At 39.4% G+C, this 22,139-nt stretch overlaps 1 protein-coding gene across 1 annotated transcript in view; it reads right to left on the bottom strand.

Moving 5' to 3' along the window:
- The window catches only part of HYDIN (HYDIN axonemal central pair apparatus protein), a 339,719-nt gene extending 319,230 nt beyond the window's left edge, over positions 1 to 20,489 (bottom strand). Inside the window, 1 exon segment of the mRNA XM_086351674.1 lies at positions 20,376 to 20,489. The gene's annotated coding sequence lies outside the window, so the exon portion shown is untranslated.
- Positions 20,490 to 22,139: the final 1,650 nt, after the last annotated feature.

The raw sequence follows: 22,139 nt of genomic DNA, 5'->3' as shown, positions 1-22,139 counted from the left end.
TGTTCTTAGTGTTACTAGCAGAAAGTTTGGTTTAAAAAAAACTAGAAAAGATGGAAATTCCATTTAATTAAACTTTGCTTGCTAAAAATAAGTAAGAGCATTATATGAAACTGCTCACATGTCTTCAGGTTCTGCTACTGCTAAAGTGAGGACAGGGGTCATTACATACTCTGGGATGTTGATAAATATTTCTTTACCCCAAAGTACCATTTTAGCAGGAAAATATCGAAGAAAAAAAAATGCAGAAAATGCTCAAGTAAATGCAACATGACTTGTTACCACTGACGGGTTCTCTAGGCACTTGGAGTAAAAGGATTAATTTTCATATTTTAATCCTGCTGCTGCTTCTGGTTTTCTTCTGTTTCTAAAGCTGCTATGCTTCTTGGTTTCTTATGTGTCAGATCTCTTTTAAATTGGACTTCTTCAATTTCATAGGTTTCATATTGGGCTTTGCTCTTTTCCCCTGAAATACGTCCTGAAAACAATCTGTCTCTGCAGGATGTGTGGCTTATAGCCTAGGCAGATAAAAGAGAGACAAATTTCAGAAAGAATCCTCTTATTTGACCAGGCTGAAGAAAAGAAAAATAGAGATGTATTTTGTATTTTGTTCCGGTCACCAATTCCAACATGCATGTGTGTTTGTGTGTGTGGTGTGGCGGGGGCAGGAGGGGTGTCCCCCACAATAGCAAGTAATTTATCTACATAGAGATGGCATCAAATCCCAAAGGTTAAGTGTTAGTCCTATAGACTGCCTCCACTCTTCAGACACTAGTCGCAAGCCCAGCGTGTGTGCTTCTGACCCACTGACTGTAAATCAGAAGTTTCCACAACCCCAGCCTCAGGTTCAATTAGTTTGCTACGGTGGCCCTCAGAACTCAGAGAAACATTTTACTTACTAGATCACTGGTTTATTATAAAAGGATAGTCCCTGGGTTGCTGTTGCCCTTGGATGTGGCCTGATAACTTCACTATTCATTAACCTTCTAGTGAATTGAAGCAGGCCTTTGTTTATAATCTGTCCACTTTTTCCAGTCACCCTCAGCAGGAGGGTGGGCCTGTATTACCTAGTCTACCATTCTTAGAAGCAGAAATCCTCATTCACTGAGTGTAGATGGTATAAAGGGAGAAATCCTAACCAACGCCTAAAGAATCTTCCAATACGCCAACTTTTTTGAAACTTTGAAGATAAAATATAAAATACTCACAATACAAACAGCACCCAGGACAAGAGGACGTCTACTTAGAGGCTTGATGTTTGAAATTACCTGGATATCCCATTCATGCCACTTATCTAAGATATACAGAGCTGATATCTTGACATCTTGATTGTCTCATTTCAGGTAAAAGTTGAGATACAATTACCATTAGCTGAGATGCACACTTAGTGCATCTACTTGCAGCTATTTAAGTGCCCGAAAGTAAACATTTTAAATTTGTCTATCAAGCAACCAAAGGCATGTTTTTCTAGCTCCTTTTCACCTTGCTGCTGCTGCTGCTGCTGCTAAGTCGCTTCAGTCGTGTCTGACTCTGTGTGACCCCAGAGACGGCAGCCCACCAGCCTCCCCCATCCCTGGGATTCTCCAGGCAAGAACACTGGAGTGGGTTGCCATTTCCTTCTCCAATGCATGAAAGTGAAAAGTGAAAGTGAAGTCGATCAGTCGTGTCCGACTCCTAGCGACTCCATGGACTGCAGCACACCAGGCTTCCCTGTCCATCACCAACTCCCGGAGCTTGCTCAAACTCATGTCTGTTGAATCAGTGATGATCTCGTCCTCTGTCATCCCCTTCTCTTCTTTGCCTTCGATCCTTCCCAGCATCAGGGTCTTTTCTAATGAGTTGGCTCTTAGCATCAGGTGGCCAAAGTATTGGAGCTTCAGCATCAGTCCTTCCAATGAACATTCAGGACTGATTTCCTTTAGGGTTGACTGGTTTGATCTCGTTGCAGTCCAAGGGACTCTAAAGAGTCTTCTCCAACACTACAGTTCAAAGCATCAATTCTTCAGCACTCAGTCTTCTTTATGGTCCAACTCTCACATCCATACATGACTACTGGAAAAACCATATCTCTGACTAGACGGGCCTTTGTCTTTCAGAAAGAGTCTTGATCCATATATGGATCTGGATTATGAGACTCACTTATCACAGACACCCTCAGATGACACGGTGAAATGCACTGTTCTCATCTCTGGAATACCCAGCCTCTTCTTCCAAGTCCATTAGCCCTACTGGTACACTCTGTCCCCATTTTGACTAGGTTCTCAGGCTTCTCCATTTCCCCTGATCCAACTATAGGGTTACTTAGGGATAACAATTCTGAAACTATCTCCTGCCATTCTATACCCTTTCCCCTGCTTGGACTCATCCTATAGGTCTCAGTTGAAACATCACTGCCTCTAGAAAGCCTTCCCTGACCACCCTGAAAGGCCCCGTGTTATATGTTCTGAGAGTAATTGCACTTCTCATATAATGAATAAATTGCCTGTGTAACTAGATTTTTACATCTGTCTTCACCAGAGAGCAAGTTCTCTGAGTTCAGACACCTCAACCATTGTGCTCACCACTAGTATATAACCTAATATATTAACAGGAATCAATAAATATTTGTTTAATGATTAATGGTCAGTTTAATCATTTATTGTTTTCTGTCTCAATGATCAGTCCAGTTCAGTTCAGTCACTCAGTCGTGTCCAACTCTTTGTGACCCCATGGACTGCAGCACACCAGGCTTCCCTGTCCATCACCAACTCCTGGAGCTTACTCAAACTCATGTTCATTGAGTCGATGATGCCATCCAACCACCTCATCTTCTGTCATCCCTTTCTCCTCCCACCTTCAATCTTTCCCCGCATCAGGGTCTTTCAAATGAGTCAGTTCTTCACATCAGATGGCCAAAGAATTGGAGTTTCAGCTTCAGCATCAGTCATTTCAATGAATATTCAGGACTGATTTCCTTTAGGGTTGACTGGTTTGATCTCCTTGCAGTCCAAGGGGCTCTCAAGCATCTTCTCCAGCACCATAGTTGAAAAGCATCAATTCTTCAGCGCTCGGCTTTCTTTATAGTCCAACTCTCACATCCATACATGACTAATGGAAAAACCATAGCTTTGACCACATGGACCTTTGTTGGCAAAGTAATGTCTCTGCTTTTGAATATGCCATCTATGTTGGTCATAACTTTTCTTCCAAGGAGCAAGCATCTTTTAATTTCATGGCTGCAGTCACCATCTGCAGTGATTTTGGAGCCCAAAAATATAAAGTCTGTCACTATTTCCACTGTTTCCCCATCTATTTACCATGAAGTGATGGGACCGGATGCCATGATCTTCGTTTTCTGAATGTTGAGCTTTAAGCCAACTTTTTCACTCTCCTCTTTCACTTTCATCAAGAGGCTCTTTAGTTCTTCTTCACTTCCTGCCATAAGAGTGGTGCCATCTGCATTATCTGAGGTTATTGATATTTCTCCTGAAAATCTTGATTCCAGCTTGTGCTTCATCCAGTCCAGCATTTCTCATGATGTACCCTTCATATAAGTTAAATAAGCAGGGTGACAATATACAGCCTTGATGTACTCCTTTCCTAATTTGGAATCAGTCTGTTGTTCCATGTCCAGTTCTAACTGCTGCTTCCTAACCTGCATACAGATGTCTCAAGAGGCAGGTCAGGTAGTCTGGTATTCCCATGCTTTAAGAACTTTCCACAGTTTGTAGTGATCCACACAGTCAAAGCCTTTGGCATAGTCAATAAAGCAAAAGTAGACACTATTCTGGAACTCTCTTGCTTTTTCAATGATCCAATGGATGTTGGCACTTTGATCTCTGGTTCCTCTGCCTTTTCTAAATCCAGCTTGAACATCTGGAACTTCACAGTTCATGTGCTGTTGAAGCCTGGCTTGGAGAATTTTGAGCATTACTTTACTAGCGTGTGAGGTGAGTGCAATCGTGTGCTAGTTTGAGCATTCTTTGGCATTGCCTTTCTTTGGGATTGGTTCCAGTCCTGCGGCCACTGCTGAGTTTTCCAAATTTGCTGGCGTATTGAGTGCAGCACTTTCACAGCATCATCTTTTAGGATTTGAAATGACTCAGTTGGAATTCCATCACCTCCACTAGCTTTGTTCATAGTGATGCTTCCTAAGGCCCATTTGACTTTGCATTCCAGGATGTCTGGCTCTAGGTGAGTGATCACACCATCGTGATTATCTGGGTCATGAAGACCTTTTTTGTATAGTTCTTCTGTGTATTCTTGCCACCTCTTCTTAATATCTTTTGCTTCTGTTGCTGCTGCTGCTGCTAAGTCGCTTCAGTCGTGTCCCAACTCTGTGCGACCCCATAGACAGCAGCCCACCAGGCTCCCCTGTCCCTGGGATTCTCCAGGCAGGAACACCATACAATTTCTGTCCTTTATTGTGCCCATCTCTGCATGAAATGTTCCCTTGGTATCTCCAATTTTCTTGAAGAGATCTCTAGTCTTTCCCACTCTATTGTTTTCCTCTATTTCTTTGCACTGATCACTGAGGAAAGCTTTCTTATCTCTCTTTGCCATTCTTTGGAACTCTGCATTCAAATGGGTATACCTTTCCTTTTCCTCTTTGCCTTTCACTTCTCTTCTTTTCATAGCTATTTGTAAGCCCTCCTCAGACAACCATTTTGCCTTTTTGCATTTCCTTTTCTTAGGGATGGTCTTGACCCCTGCCTCCTGTACAATGTCATAAACCTCTGTCCATAGTTTTTCAGGCACTCTGTCTATCAGATCTAATCCCTTGAATCTATTTGTCACTTCCACTGTATAGTCATAAGGGATTTGATTTAGGTCATACTCGAATGGTCTAGTGATTTTCCCTTCTTTCTTCAATTGATTAATGTAATGTATTACTATAGCATAAATAACTTGAGAGTTATGGTTCCAGACCATAACATGTAAAAGCAGTTTTTGACAGACCTGTTCATTTTGTCAAATATACTAATTTAAGCATGGCAGACAAGCTATTTTAAATCCATGTTTGCTTTACTAAAATAAAATAACTGCTAATTTATATGCCATTGATTCTGTTACCACCAGAGTCTAAAAACCAGTAGGCTTGCAAAAGCACAGTGAGAATGCCTTTGGTTTCTGAATGCCTTTGGTTTCATGAAACACATGATGAATGTTCATTTGGAGAATTTGCTTCAATCCACATACAAATGCACATCACTCAAAAGTAATCTATTTTATATGCTTATGAATGCTAGGCAATCATATTATTTTCATTGTAGAAAATTCATAAACAAATGCATATTTATTTATGATGTTGAGGTTTTTTTTAATTTTTTTATTATTTTTTTTTCTTTACAATATTGTATTGGTTTTGCCATACATCAACATGCATTTGCCACGGGTGTACACGTGTTCCCCATCCTGAACCCCCTCCCACCTCCCTCTCTGTACCATCCCTCTGGGTCGTCCCAGTGCACCAGCCCCAAGCTTCCTGTATCCTGCATCAAACCTGGACTGACGATTCATTTCTTATATGATATTATACATGTTTCAATGCTATTCTCCCAAATCATTCCCCCCCCCCTCTCCCACAGAGTCCAAAAGACTGTTCTATACATCTGTGTCTCTTTTGCTGTCTCACACACAGGGTTATTGTTACCATCTTTCTAAATTCCATATATATGCGTTAGTATACTGTATTGGTGTTTTTCTTTCTGGCTTACTTCACTCTGTATAATAGGCTCCAGTTTCATCCACCTCAGTAGAACTGATTCAAATGTATTCTTGAATTTGTTGCAGTGAAGAAGAGATTTTGAAATTATCATTTACTGCTAACTAAAATCCCTTTTTTGGATCTAACCATTACATCAATGAAGACTTATTTTAATAATAACAGATGAAATGGCACTCCTGCTGGTTTAGCAAAAATAAAAAATAATTTAAAAATAAGCTACGGTCTATGATCTCTTAATGACTTCTTTGTGAAAGAAATCTAACTAAGCAAAGGAAAATCTTGGGTGTATTAATTTCTCTTCCTAACCAAAAAAAAAAAAAATCTCTAATTCAATTGTTCTCTCTCCAGCGTGCTGTATCAATTCCTCTACAGAATTTTTCTAACATGAGAAAATATCTTCTCATATGATACTACAATGGGTTTAGTGGATCATTTTCTCAAATCTGCTTATGTTACTTGGATTCAAGAATGCATACTCAATTAGGAATACTTTTTAACAGTATTTAATGCTTTTAAACAATCTATTTTTGTAAAGGATTTGAGTTGTCCAGTATTATTTCTCCCTCCCATTCTTGTTCCTTCTATAAGAACCTACTGCCCTCTCCAGAGGCAGAGGCAGACGTGGCCAATCATGGTAATCTGTTTTCCTATGCTCTGGTTGTTCCTGAGTGTGAGCAATGTGACCCTAATAATGTCAACTGGAATCTTCTATTGCATGATAGTTGAACACTGAGAAAGAGAAGTTCTTTCTTTGGACCTTCTGGGCTGAAAATGAATTTAAAGATATCAGCAGGCATCTTCTCCACTACATGGAGAAAGTTTTCTGCAGGACAATGCCATGTAGATAAAAGCAGAAATGTCAGCAGGATGCATGGATGACAGGTGGGAACAAAGATGAATATAAGTGAATCATAATCATATTGAAAGCAGTTCTAAACTTTGAGGCCCTGATATCTACAGTTCATCTTTTGATCTTATGAGCCATCCTAGTGTCTTAGTGTCCCAACTACACAAACTAATAAATTTCTTATTTTGTTTGAGCAGTACTGAAATTTGAAGTAAGATTCTGTCACTTGAAATCTGACACTCTCTAGTGATAACTGTTATATTTTTAGGACTTTTACATTTACCTGAAAATTACTCCTGGCAATTAGGTGGATGATTTATAAATAACTACTATGCAAAGACATGAGTTTTATTTCCAAAAATAGTAGAAAATGCCTCACTTCTATTAGGATATGAGAGAGTAAGTTTATACATTTTGTATTTATATATACTATATAGATAAATTCATTTGTACCATCAGATATACTCTCCAGGATGCCTAGAAATCTGGAAATCATGAAAAGTCATCAGATATGAGATTATAAAACCCAGGACAGGAATTCCATATATAAATTATTCTGCTCTTACCAAGCCCATATTTGAACATGACTGGCACGTGACAAGGTCTCTGCAGAAGCTCACATGGGTCCAAATATTCTGGTCATCCAGAATGTGTGAGTCCAGAAGAAAGAACTAAAATTATTTCATTTTCACACTTTGAAGGATGAAAGTCTATAGAGGGCTACACAGAAAAATCCTTTACAGAAATTGATACATTTTACATTATTTTCTCCAAGTACTAACAACTTAGAGTTATTTGCAACATTATTCAAAAGTGATCTTATTTGTTAACCAAATTCTCTGACAAAAATAATGCCTGGGAATCAGATTTTCCTTCACAGAGTCTCTTTAATAAAAGCAAGCCATTCACATAAGAGCAAATCTGGATTTACTCAGTGACCCTTCCATGGTTTCAACAAACATGAGTGAAGAAAGGGACCAATGCTTTCATCAGTCTCCACTGGCCATTAAGGATGTGGTGAACCCCAGAAGAAAGTGAGCAGCACCTGCCCGACCCTGCTCAACAGAGAGCTTTCCACACTGATCACTGTCTCATACACCCTCACAAGCAGCTACTTGTTAAATCCTGCATGTCCACCTTTTATTAAAATGTCAAATGGAATTCTTTTAATTCATATTGGATGGCTGTCATAATAGAATTCAGTAATGAAAACCAATGACAGAGATTGGTTACAAACTAAAACACTATACTTGAGCTCTCTAGTGTATTACAGGGCCATTTTTCTTCTTTCGGTCATCACAGTGTTATATATTGACTAGAAAATTCTGCGTGTGGTGCTTTCAAAGGGCTTGGCCAGATCGATTCCCATTAACAGTAAGAAAAATATCTGTATCCAGCCTATATCTCAATTCAGAACAACTATAAACTTTCTTCTAAAACTAAACAGGACCTCCATTTCCGGTAACGGCAGGTAACAGGTGAACCAACAAGTCCTATGAACACAACTGAAAATTCTTTCTCCAGGGGATCTTCCTGACCCAACAGTCAAACCAGATCTCCTGCATTGCAAGCAGATTGTTCACCGACTGAGCTATGAGGGAATCCTTAAAAAAAAATTTAATCTCCTCTAAAGTATTAAAGAGTTTTCAATATAGTCAACAATTTCCAGACCAAAATCTAAAGGAAATCAAACACCAGAGAAGTGAGCAAAGCACTAGAACGCATACCAACTTCTGCCTTAGGGCATTTGCTAATCCAGATAAATTTGGGCTTTGGTTTTGGTGACCTTGGTGGGCAATAACATAAGAAACAATGATCACACTCCACTCAAGATGGGAAGTACAATTAGAGACATTTTTCACCTTAGCCTGGGGCCCACAATGAAAACTGACGACTCCATCACCATCCCCAGGAAGCCACAATAAAATCTATCATGGTGCTAAAAAGAGAAAGAGAATAAAAAGAAAAACAAGAGGGAAAAAATATCTGAAAAGGTGGGGTCACTTCTGACTCAAATTTGCAGCCCAGGTCCTATCACTTAAGTTGTCCACAGAACTTCAAGTCATGAGCTAGGTTCAGGGTCGTCCCAGACTAACAAATCCTGAGGTGCCTGGCAGAAGCAAATAAAAATCTCCTATGAAGGAAGGCACCATCCTATCAGAGACTAAAAAACTAAAATCCCTACAAATAATATTTCAAGGACAATGAAGAAAAAAAAAACAAGACCTCACACAAGAAAACAAGACACCATGAGCAAAGTTAACAGAAACTACAGACAGTAGAAGATAGAAACAGAATATAGAAGGTAACAGAAGCAGAAGATATTAAGAAGAGGTGGCAAGAATACACAGAAGAACTCTACAAAAAAGATCTTCATGACCCAGATAATCACAATGGTGTGATCACTCACCTAGAGCCAGACATCCTGGAATGCAAAGTGAAGTGGGCCTTAGGAAGCATCACTATGAACAAAGCTAGTGGAGGTGATGGAATTCCAACTGAGTCATTTCAAATCCTAAAAGATAATGCTGTGAAAGTGCTGCACTCAATACGCCAGCAAATTTGGAAAACTCAGCAGTGGCCACAGGACTGGAAAAGGTCGGTTTTCATTCCAATCCCAAAGAAAGGCAATGCCAAAGAATGCTCAAACTAGCACACGATTGCACTCACCTCACACGCTAGTAAAGTAATGCTCAAAATTCTCCAAGCCAGGCTTCAACAGCACATGAACTGTGAAGTTCCACATGTTCAAGCTGGATTTAGAAAAGGCAGAGGAACCAGAGATCAAATTGTCAACATCCGTTGGATCATTGAAAAGGCAAGATAGTTCCAGAAAAACACCTATTTTTGCTTTATTAACTATGCCAAAGGCTTTGACTGTGTGGATCACTACAAACTGTGGAAAGTTCTTAAAGCATGGGAATACCAGACCAACTGACCTGCCTCTTGAGACATCTGTATGCAGGTCAGGAAGCAGCAGTTAGAACTGGACATGGAACAACAGACTGGTTCCAAATCAGCAAAGGAGTACATCAAGGCTGTATATTGTCACCCTGCTTGTTTAACTTATATGCAGAGAACATCATGAGAAATGTTGGGCTAGATGAAGCACAAGCTGGAATTAAGATTGCCAAGAGAAATATCAACAACCTCAGATATGCAGATGACACCACCCTTAGGGCAGAAAGTGAAGAAGAACTAAAGAGCCTCTTGGTGAAAGTAAAAGAGGAGAGTGAAAAAGTTGGCTTAAAGCTCAACATTCACAAAACTAAGATCATAGCATCTAGTCCCATCACTTCATGGCAAATAGATGGGGAAACAGTGGAAATAGATACAGACTTTATATTTTTGGGCTCCAAAATCACTGCAGATGGTGATTGCAGCCATGAAATTAAAAGATGCTTGCTCCTTGGAAGAAAAGTTATGACCAACGTAGATGGCATATTCAAAAGCAGAGACATTACTTTGCCAACAAAGGTCCATGTAGTCAAAGCTATGGTTTTTCCATTAGTCATGTATGGATGTGAGAGTTGGATTATAAAGAAAGCTGAGCACCAAAGAATTGATGCTTTTGAACTGTGGTGTTGGAGAAGATTCTTGAGAGTCCCCTGGACTAAAGGAGATCCAACCAGTCCATCGTAAAGGAAATCAGTCCTAAATATTCACTGGAAGGACTGATGCTGAAACTCCAATTCTTTGGCCATCTGATGTGAAGAACTGACTCATTTGAAAAGACCCTGATGCGGGGAAAGATTGAAGGTGGGAAGAGAAGGGGACGACAGAGGATGAGATGGTTGGATGGCATCATCGACTCAATGAACATAAATTTGAGTAAACTCTTGGAGTTGGTGATGGACAAGGAGGCCTGGCATACTGCAGTCCATGGAGTCGCAAAGAGTCAGACACAAATGAGCAACTGAACTGAACCGAAGAGACAGTAGATCATCAAAGGCTTCATAGAGGGTACTTAATGGATACAAACTATGAAATAACTATATTACTCGGCCTGAAGTACTAACAGATAAGCCTGAAGATCTCTTTAGGACACAGGAATCTATAACCAAAAAATGATACAACAATTCTGTGAAAACAAATGGACTCTTCAAAAATGTTAATATTCGAAATAGCAAAAACCTACACCGTCCCCCTGCCCCACTCCAATATGTCAGGGGAACTATTCGACACTAAGGAGACTAAAAACCTTAAAAACTCAATGAAGCACATGACCCTTGACTGAATCCTGAATTTAAAAAGAAAAAGGAAACATTATTGAAAATTGGGGGGGAAATGAATACAGAATTTATTAACACTGCATTAATTTTAAGCTTATGGACTGTGATAACAATATTGTGATTACCTGAAAGAATTTTGCTCTTCTTAGAAAGTATCTGTTAATGTATTTAAAGGAGCAATGTGAAAGGACACAAAAGCAAATGTGGCAGAAAGTTAAAAACTAATGACTCTAAGTAAAGGGCACTTAGGTACTATTATTTCAAGTTTTCTTTAGATTTGGAAACTTTTAAGAAGAAAACATTATAGGGGGAAGTTGTAGGGGGAAGTCGTATAGAAGATTTCGTAAGATCCAAAAAGAACATCTAACAATAAGAGGTATAGTAGCTAAATTTAGAAATTTCTTAAGTATACAAGTGAAGTTAAGAGACATGGAGGAGAAAGAGCTGATATCATTGGAGCCTTGAGGGCAAAGAGATGAGTCAGAGGCAATATCTAAAAAAATGATAGCTGAGGATTCTACCGAAATGTTGAAAAAGACCAATATGTAGATTCAAGAAGTCCACTAAATCCCAAGCTAGATAGATGGGAGAAAATCCATACCTAGACTCATCTTAGAGATGGTAAAGAAAACTAAAAATAGATAAATCATTTAAAAGGCCAATAAAAAAAAAAGACAAATTATGTTCAAAGAGGCCATGGTTCAATTGAGAGCTAATTTCCCAATATAATGGAAGACAGAAAATGGTAGAATTATGCAATCAAATTTACTGGAAGAAAAAACTGCCATCTTTTAATTCTATAGTCAGCAAAAGTATCTTTCAAGAGTAAATTAAAGACAATTTTGGATAAACAAATGTGGGAAGATTCCCCATAGCAGATCTACTTCAAACTTAGTTAATTGCTATTGACTGCAACTTTAACCTACACTGATATTTTAGATTCTGCTCTCCAGGATTCTGCTGTTCTCTCAAACAATCCATCCAATAAGTTACAAGAAAAATGAACAACTATTGCTGAAAATGATTTTGAAATGGTTAATACACAAATCATTCCATTTGAAGTCTCAATGAATGATCCAAGTTGTCATTCATATAAGTTCATTAATACTTGTAAATCCATACTAATGAACAACTTTTCCAAAGTGAGAAATCAAAATAATTTGAACTCAGCAGGGATATCATTTGTGCCTGACTCATAATAAAGGAAGTCTGTCCTATGGCTCTGTATTCATTACTTACCAAATAGAAACATCATTACCCGTATATAAATTTCTCTTCTAAACAAAACAAAACAAACTCATGAGTGGTGACCTCAAACTGAACTAGTTAAATTTAGGGACTCATTTGTAAAGGTCAGTGTCCTTTGCTGAAAATCCACTTTTTATGGAGATGAGAAGTTTAACCTGCCCTACGAGTACCAGGCATAATTAGCCAGCTGCACTCTCATAATAAGGTGCAGATGGTTAATTACATCAGCAAATAACTGCTTACTTGTGGGCACAAAAGCCTGTACCTAAAAATCATTAAACGTATACTTGGGCCTATCTATGCTCATGCAAACAAAACACATTTCCAAGGTTTCACCTGTGAGCAAATCACCACAGGCTCCAACTCCACCACTCTGGGGGAGACCCATTAACACTGCTGAGGTCTGGTTCAAGGAAGGGACACTAGCCGCAAAGCCATAAATCAGTGAGCGAAATATTTCACGGGGTGCTGAGTCCTTGTTGAAAAATCTCCTGAAGTTAATTTGTTGTAACAGAAACCTAAGGTAGAATTTGTTTTCCCTAGAACCCAAAGTAAATTCTATCTTCTTCAGATTAAAGACTCTAAAGAATTTTTTCTTCACAAGCAAAAGTCAACATTAGTTGTCTGACAAAGAAAAAAAGACAAATTTTCCTGTGCCCTTGAGAAATTTCACTGGCTAGCTGAGCTCCCAGAATTTAGAAAGCCATATCAGAAACAATACATCCAATGGTTGTTAGGTTGTTCCAAAGATCCCACTTAAAAACAAATTCTACTAATCCCCATATGGTGAGGATAGGACTTGGGCAGAAAGCAGAGAGGGCTCACTACTTTCTAAAACCCAAATCTGGAAGTTCTCTGCCAGCTTCACTGTTCTCGACTTGCAGGGTTTAAAATGTCAGGGCTAGGGAAGAGAATGCTCATCTACTTGAATCTGCACAGAACCTTTACTCAGAGGAATCCACAGGATGTGTGATTCTATTCAGTTTAATTGTATGTTGGGGAAGAGGAAAAGCTGTCTGCCGTGGTTTTAATTGCTAAGAGCACACGATCTTTTTAGGAACCATCTGTTTAATTGTAATTACAAATAGCGATGCAAAAACACAAATGATTAACAAGTACAAAACTTCCCTACCACTAACAGTTTTAACATAAGAAGCCATATAGTGAAAGAGTGTGTTGTTGCCTTTTTCCTCTCTGCAATATTTCATGATTTAGCAACTGGCAGTCTACTATTTATTACAGAATCTCATTCTGGTGGTGCTAAAGTTATTAATTAGTATTCTTGGATTATATTTCTCTGTTACTCCTTTTTATTAAACTTTAATTCCCTCTGAGAGTGACAGGGATTATATCAGAAATGAAATACCTAAGGCTCCTGTTTTCTACCTCCTGTTCAAATCTTTGAGGTTTGATATAATCACATATCACCTATAATTAATTACCTGGGACATTCCAAAGTATTGCAAGACTAATTTTTTGGCTTTCATAAGCATAAATTTCAGCCTTCTTGGTTTTGAAATATGCTTACCACACTGTTATCATTCTAAAAGACACAAGTATTGGTGATTGTTTCCAGGCATGAATAAAAATAGCTTAACCTTGAAATTTATTTTAATTAAGGATTTTTCAAAGTCATTGCCGCAAACCTGGTGGATTGTTTATAATAAAAACAAGCATCAACAACATAGTTGTACAGAACACAAAATTAGGGGCGAAGTTTTTTAACTTGGGTTTATAAGAGTAGTTTAAAAAAGAGAGAGAAACGCTGTGAGATCATAATGTTAATAGAGCAACCTTATATTTAGGACATTTTAGATAGCCTATTAAAGCAAGAAGATGCGATTTTAAAATAAAATTCAGGAGAGATGTATGAACTGACAGTGAAATTACATGAGATTTCTTTCTTAGTCATGTCACACTGATTTTTCCTCAAAGTAAGATGAGTTGACTCTTTGGTATTCATTTTAAGATGAAGATCACCACTTAAACAATACCATATACTTTCTGACTAGTCTTTCAGTCACACATGAAACACTTTTAAAAAGCCCTCTCTCCTCTACCACTGCAACAGATAAAGATGACCCTTAAAAAATCAGAGAACTAAAGCACTTTAAATCCTCAAAGATGTAAAAAGACTGACTGCACAGCTTTTCAAGTTAAATTGCGGTAGAGGCATTGTGCGATATGTCAATTCCTCAGTTATGCTCTGTCCAACCCGAATCCTTCTAGTCATGATCCTACAATGATTTTTGCCTTATTTCAAGCCTGGCTTCCCCTTGCAAGTCATTTTATATGAAGAGCAGCCAAATGCTAAGCTCATTTGCAACTGTTAATGAGGAAATAGATCTTGGGAGAAAATATATGAAAGAAAAAATCTGCCCTCGGAAACAGCTGCTTCTTCACTTTGAACAACAGCAACTGTGATGGAGTGTGTCACTGTGCCCTGAGCTCCGAAATGTGCTGTCCTAAACCAGCGATCTTTAACCTCCAAGGTTCAAATCAGTTAAAAGCTATGAACACTGTTCCCCAAAAGATGAAAATAAACATAAAATCTAAACTAAACATAAACATAAGATAACAACTAGAACCATATGGGAGGATTCCATCCCATACCAACTCAAAACAAGAAGTCGTGCTGCCCCTGGGGCCCCTAGATCAGGCATGCAGAAATGTTTACTCCCTGACAGGCAGGGTCGACACAGCACTTCAGTAAGCACTCAGCACTGAAGCAGCTACAGAAGACTGTCGATTTTCTGTTCCCCAAAAGATTACGGGAGTAAAATCTCTGAAAGGAGAATGAGGCAGGAAAGTGGGCAGGGTACAACCTTTAAAAGAATGACATAGCCTGAGGGTACAACAAACTGAGTAGAGACAACAGGGAGAAGGCCATGGCACCCCACTCCAGTACTCTTGCCTGGGAAATCCCATGGGCGGAGGAGCCTGGCAGGCTTCAGTCCATGGGATCACTAAGAGTCGGATACGACTGAGCCACTTCACTTTCACTTTTCACTTTCGTGCTTTGGAAAAGGAAATGGCAACCCATTCCAGTGTTCTTGCCTAGAGAATTCCAGGGACGGGAGAGCCTGGTGGGCTGCTGTCTATGGGGTCGCACATAGTCGGACACAGCTAAAGCGACTTAGCAACAGCAGCAGCAGCAGCAGAAACAAGGTCCAGGATGGCAGACCAGTTGTCTTCCACTAGACTCTGAGTCTCAGTATACACTCACTGAAACACATCAGCATGCTAAATGACACACCCACAGGCACCACGACCATAAATGTCAAAAAGTGGGCAGTGGCCCAATTCCTTGAAGTCCCCATCCTTTCCCCAGAAGAGCTGGAATACTCCTCCCACTCATCAGCCTATGAAATTACCCACCCCTATAAAAATTGACAACCCCATAACCTGGTGCCTCTAATGCCTCTCTTGCCTTCTGAGACGGCTCACACTCTGTCTATGGAGTGTGTCTCCTCCCTGAAAAAACTTTCACCTCAAAAGAAACAACAAACAAAACTATTAACATAAATCCAGAGTCAAGCATCTCTACTCTATGCAGATCGCAGTTTACCAGTTTAAACATAGCTTCAATACTCACTCATAGGCTATGTCGGTTCTCTCACACTTGAGAGTTTTCCTCTTCTAAATATTTTTTTATGTTAACATGTAAAAACATTCTCAAAGCTACTGTGAAGCTCGTAAAACTATACCACTAATTAAGAATAGATAATAACTTTCCCTATCCTGTGTGATCACATGAATCACTCTCCCACATAAGCCAGAGGGATTGCTGGGCCTTCCCCTAAATAATTCTAAATTTTCTCATATACAAAACATGAAATAAAATGTAAAACTAAATCTATAAAACTTCAAGAAGAAAACACAGAAGAAAATCTGTGTTACTTTGGGTTAGGTGAAGAATTTTAGATAACATAATACATAACAGAAAAAATAGTAAGTTGGACTTCATCACAATTTAAAACTTTTGACTCCAAAAGGCAACTCAATAAGAGGACAAGTGAATAAGACATGGGCAAAAGATACAAACACAAACTTCACCAAAGAAGAGATAAAATAATCGATAAACTCATGCTGTTCAATGTCATTAGGCATCACGGAAATGCAAATTTGAAACAGAATGAGAAACCACTACACATCTACAAAAATGATTAAAATGAACAAGACTGTCACTAGATGTCATGGATGTGGAGCAGATGACACTTTCATACTGTGCTGGTAGAAATGCAAAACGCTACAGTTAATTTGGAAAACAGTTTCTTATAAAATTAAACATATACTTACCATAGAACCTAGTAATCACATTCCCAGGTATTTATCCAAAAATTATAATAACATATGTTGATACAAAGACTTTTCTGGGAATGACTACAACCAGCAACAAGAGAACTTTCTGAGTTAACAGAATCATTCTATACATTTACATGGATACATAGCAATTTTTCAAAACCCGCAGAACTGTACATCTACATCTAAAAGGAATAAATTTTGGAAAAGGGTCTATTCAGATCCTCTGCACATTTTTAGTTGGGTCTTTTCTTTTTTGACATTGAATTATATGAGTTCTTTGTATATTTTAATATTAATCCCTTATCAGACGTAGCATTTGAAAATACCTTCTCCCAGTCTGTAAGTGGCCTTTTATTTTGTCAGTTTCCTTCACTGTGCAAAAGCTTTTTTTTTTTTTTTTTTTTGCAAAAGCTTTTTAGTTTGAAGTATTCCCATTTGTTTATTTCTGCTTTTGTTTCCCTTGCCTGAGGAGACATGGCCAAAAAATATTTCCAATATTATTGTCAAAGAGCATACTGCTTAGGTTTTCTTCTAGAAGTTTTATGGTTACAGGTCCTACATTTCAGTCTTTATTCCATTTTGAATTTATTTCTGTGCATAGTATGAGCGAGTAGTCCAGTTTGATTCCTCTGGATGTAGCTGTCCAGTTTTCTGAACACTGTTTACTGAAGGAGCTGTCTTTTCCCCATGATGTATTTTTGCCTCCTTTGTCATAGATTAATTGCCCATATAAGTGTGGATTCATTTCTGGGTTCTTTATAGATGATCGACAGGTTCACGAAAAGATGCTCAAGATCACTAATCAGAGAAATGCAAATCAAAACCACAATGAGATATCACCTCACACCTCTCAGAAGAGCTATCATCCAAAAGACAACAAATAAGCTTTGGTGAGGATGTGGAGGAAAGGAAACCCTTGTGCACTGTTGGTGGGAATGTAAATTGATGCAGCCATTATGGAAAACAGTGTGGAGATTCCTTAAAAAACTGAAACTAGAACTATAATGTGACTTAGCAATTCCACTCCTTGGTATTTATCCAAAGAAAACAAAAACACTAATTAGAAAAGACACATTCACCCCAATGTTCACTGCAGCATTATTACAATAGCCAATATATGGAAGCAACCCAAATGTCCATCAATAGAAAAACAGATAAAGAAGATGTGGTATATGTACACAGTGGAATATTACTCAGCCATAAAAAGAATGAAATCTTGCCATTTGTCACAACATGGATGGATCTAGAGGGTATTGTGCTAACTGAAATAAGTCAGAAAGAGAATACCAAAAGTAATCACTTATATGTGAAATCTAAAAAATAAAACAAATGAATAAACATAACAAAACAGAGATAGTCATAGACCCAGAGAACAAACTGTATGGCTTTTCTGGTGGTTGCTAGAGGGGAGGAGGTGAAGGGAGGAGAGTAATCGGTGACGGAGATTAAGAGGCACAAATTTCCAGTTGCAAAATAAGTGGGTCATGGGTATTAAACGTACAGTGTGGGGAATGTATTCAATAATTATATATCTTTGAGTGGTGACAGATAACTAGATTTATTGTAGTGATCATTTTTAAAGGCATAGAAATATTCAATCATGATGTTGTATAACAGGAACTAACAGTGTTGGAGGTCAACTATACTTCAAAAACAAGCAAACTCATAGAAAAAGAGATCAGGTTACCAGTAGTAATGGGGTGAGGGAGGGGGAACCGGACAAAGGCAGTCAAAAGGTACAAACTTCCAGTTATAAGATAAATAAGTACCAGGGATGTAATGTACATGATATATACAATTAACTCTGCTGTATGTTATACATGAAAGTTGTTAAGAAAATAAACCCTAAAGAGTTCTCATCACAAGTAAAATTGTTTATATTTCTTTAATTTTGTATCTATATGAGATGATGGATGATGACTAAACTTACTGTGATAATCATTTCATCCTGAATATAGGTCAAATCATTATGCTATACAGCTTAAACTTATACAGTACTGTATGTCAATTATATCTCAATAAAACTAGAAGAAAAAATAGAGGTGAATTTTACAGTATGTAAATTATGCATAATAAATCGGACTTTTTTTTAATTTTATTTTATTTTTAAACTTTACAATATTGTATTAGTTTTTAAAACACCTAAGAACACATTGGGATAAAATATTAATTTAAATTTTATCTCAACATAGTATCAATATCTCAAAGTATCAATACCAAGGGTATGTAAAATACCCCAACTGATCAATATAAAAAGGACAGTCAGATTTAAATTGGACAAAGATAAAGAATGACAACCCACAGAAGATCAATTATCAGTAGTAAATAATCATAAACTGCTTTATCTCACTAGTAAGCCAGCAAATGTAAATTACAACAAAGTGGTAAACATTATTTTCCCATAAGAAAGACAAAGTTTTAAAAGACTGATAATATCAAGTGTTGATGCCTATGCAGGGCAAGTACAATCTCTACAAGACTTCAAAAGAGTTATATCAATGGGGATGATGGAAATTCAATTTATTCATATTCAGCCAAATAAAAGGACAAAAAAATAACCTTTATAATAGCTGGGTGATTGTCTTTGCTGTTTAGTCAGTGGGCTGTAGAATGAGGTGAGATGGTTTTTAGTCCTGAGAATACTTGTGTCCATTTCATCAATGCTCAACAGTCAGTCCAGTGCAGACTGAGGAGAGCCCAGAAGGATGCATGAATGATTCTAAGGCTTTAGCAGTCCACCAAGCAGAGTGATGTTCAGGTAGCCACATGAATAGCAACAGCCTCCTCAATGTTCTCAAGGAAGAAGCTGAAGAATGAAATGAAGGCTACAGCAAAATTTAGAAGAACAAAGACATAATGGAACAGGGACTTCCCTGGTGGTCCAGCAGTTAAGAATCTGCCTGCCAGTGCGTGGGACACCGGTTCAGTCTCTGGTCCGGGAAGATCCCACATGCCCTAGAGCAGCTAAGCCCACAATTACCGAAGCCTGTGCGTCTAGAGCTGGTGCTCTGCAACAGAAGAAGGCACCACAATGAGAAACCCACGTACCTCAACTACAGAGTAGCCACTGCTCACCTCAACTACAGAGTAGCCGCTGCTCACCACACCTCGAGAAAGCCCAAGTGCAGCAACGAAGGCTTTGCCTTCGACGTTGACCTTAGCATCCCCAACCTAATACAGCAGTAAAACATGACTCTACTAAATAAGATCATAAGAGCACAAATCCTGTCTTAACATTACATTTTTTTTTTCTTGCAAAACATCTAGGTTACTACTAAACATTAAGTAGGATCTCAATGACTTTAAGGAGTAAAGCAAAGGAGAGTGGGGAAGAATCATCTAGATAAAATACATACTGGTTGAAGTATTCTGGAGAGAAAAGGCCAAGACCCTATAGAGGCAGGGAGCAAGAAATCTAAGGTAAAACAAGTGAGGACACGTAGAGAACGGGACACCAGGTGGTTAAGAGTTATACCGACAGCTCTAACCATGGGACACTCTATGAACCCAGACTGCAGAACTGTAAAGGGCGGTTAATCATTAGGCACTTCACAGGCGCAGCTACGCAGTAAGACCACACAGGTAAAACATATCAGGGTATACCGGGAATGCATTCGAGAAGAAGGGAGGAGGGGGTACGGCACCCCATTTTCCCGTTAAGGAAACACAGAAAATGACTTGCCCAAGGCCGAGCTAATTAGAAGTTAGAAGCAAGGTGAACTTCTAACTCTCTCCTTCAGGCTGATGTCTGCTCCTCATCCACACAGATTCTAGGGAACCAACAGAAACTGGAGGCTCCACTATTGAGCGGAGAGGGGGTGAGGAGAAAGAGCGTGAGGAGGCTGGGGAGAGATGGGATCTGGAAAGCTTAGGGAACCCCTGGGACAAAGAGCTGGAACACGAGGGAATGCCCCCAGTCAGTCCTTATACCCCTCATATTGCGACCCCACGACCACTGCGAGGGCCTTCGACCCCGGTGACCTCCACCCCCTGTCAATTCCGCGCCCCATTCCCCACCAAGACCCCGCGTCCAACTCACAGACGCTGTAGCAAGGGCTTCCCAACCCGGCTCCAAGCAGCCGGCTCTCCTCCTGTGCCGCCTGGTAGCGGAGCTGTTACCATCCGTTGCCACAGCAACCACTCAGCGCCGCACAGTTTAGCAAGCCGCTTGATGATTGGAGAAGGCAAGCGTCCATAGCAACCGCCAGGCAGCGATACTTGTACCCCATGGTCTGTAGCCTACCAGGCTCCTCAGTCCATGGGATTTTCCAGGCAAGAATACTGGAGTGGGTTGCCATTTCCTTTCCACCAGACACCTTCTCTCCCCAAAGGCATCCTCTCTCACCAGACACTTGTCCTAGTTCTTTAAAAGTTCATCATGCATTATCTTATTTAACGCCTATCTGCTGGTGTTGCAGTGAGGTTCTTCATCTCTCCATAAATTTTTAAGAGTTCTTTTCCCTCTTCAGGAGGTCTCTGAACCCTTAAGTTATCTGCAAAAATTTATGTCCCTGTACCAAGTAGGATGGTCCATAACTATCGAGTCTTAAAGGAGCCAGAAACAAAACCCAGGCTGCCAGATGCCCAGGAAAGTCCAAGAGAATAACTACTCTATGCATTTACCCCCCTCTTTCTTCTCAGAGAATGCAGATAAAAATATAGTGTGGTTTTTCCCAGATTCCACTTAGACTGTGTGGCCTCATTCAAATCCTGCCTTGAGACGCCTCCCAGATTCTAACTCTTGACCTTTATTCATTCATTGAATAAATTATCTATTGATCACTAATTATGGGTTGTACATTTACCACCGAGACACTTTTCTAGCCCCTGGAATATAGCAATCATTGAGACAGAGTCCCTAATTTCTTAGAGTTCTCCTTATGGTGTGGGACACAACAGATGAATAGACAAGATCACTTTACGATGCAGTAATAAAATATGGTGATACGATGGGGATGTCTAAGGCAAAGAGCCCTTTAGACACGATGGTTAGGGAAGTTCACATTGAGGAGATGGTATTTGAGCTGAGACACGAGAAGACAACACTTCCCTGGTAGTTCAGCTGGTAAAGAATCTGCCTGCAATGCAGGAGACCCGGTTCAATTTCTGGGTTTGGAAGATCCCCTGGAGGAGGGCATGGCAACCCACCCCAGTATTCTTGCCTGGAGAATCACCATGGACAGAGAAGCCCGGCAGGAGGCAGGAGGCTGCAATCCATGGGGTCACAAAGAGTCAGACATGACTGAGCGACTGAGCACACATGAGAAGGCAATACCTACACAAGAGCAGACAGTAACACATGAAGTGTATAAAAGGGGCAGGAGCAGGTGATTAAGGAAGATCTGTTCAAAGAGCTTGAGCCCCATTTCCTCACCTCTAGTCCACAAAGTGAGGTTTGAGGGGACCACTAGATAAGTTTAGTATATTAAGAGGCACAGTGGGCTTGTGTCTGAATCCTATCTAATAGTTCTAAAGAGCAAGAGCTCAGCAGACTAGTGGGCAGAGACCAGAGCAAAGGAAAAACTACTTGGTTGGGAACAAACCATCACCTTCCCCTAGGGTTTATTAAGGGTAAAAATATGCATGAGTGCTTTCTCTGGTGCTACAGATTCCTCTTGAGAAATGTGTATGGTTATTTGGGGTCCTTTCTAAGAGCGAAATTGGTGAGACAAGGATGCCTCAGCACAGGGAAGCTAAGGGTACTGTCAGGTTCTTCGGACCAAGGAAAAGCAAAGAACCAACCAAAACAGAAATGAGTTTGACCCCCACCGAGAGAAATGCAGGGTACAGACGCCCAGTAATG

This window comes from Bos grunniens, chromosome 18 (assembly GCF_055505025.1).
Source record: "Bos grunniens cultivar Pamir isolate PY7600 chromosome 18, Bosgru_T2T1.0, whole genome shotgun sequence".
Lineage (NCBI taxonomy): Eukaryota > Metazoa > Chordata > Mammalia > Artiodactyla > Bovidae > Bos > Bos grunniens.
Note: the sequence above shows the minus strand (reverse complement) of the source record. Positions and strands in the feature narration are given on the sequence as shown.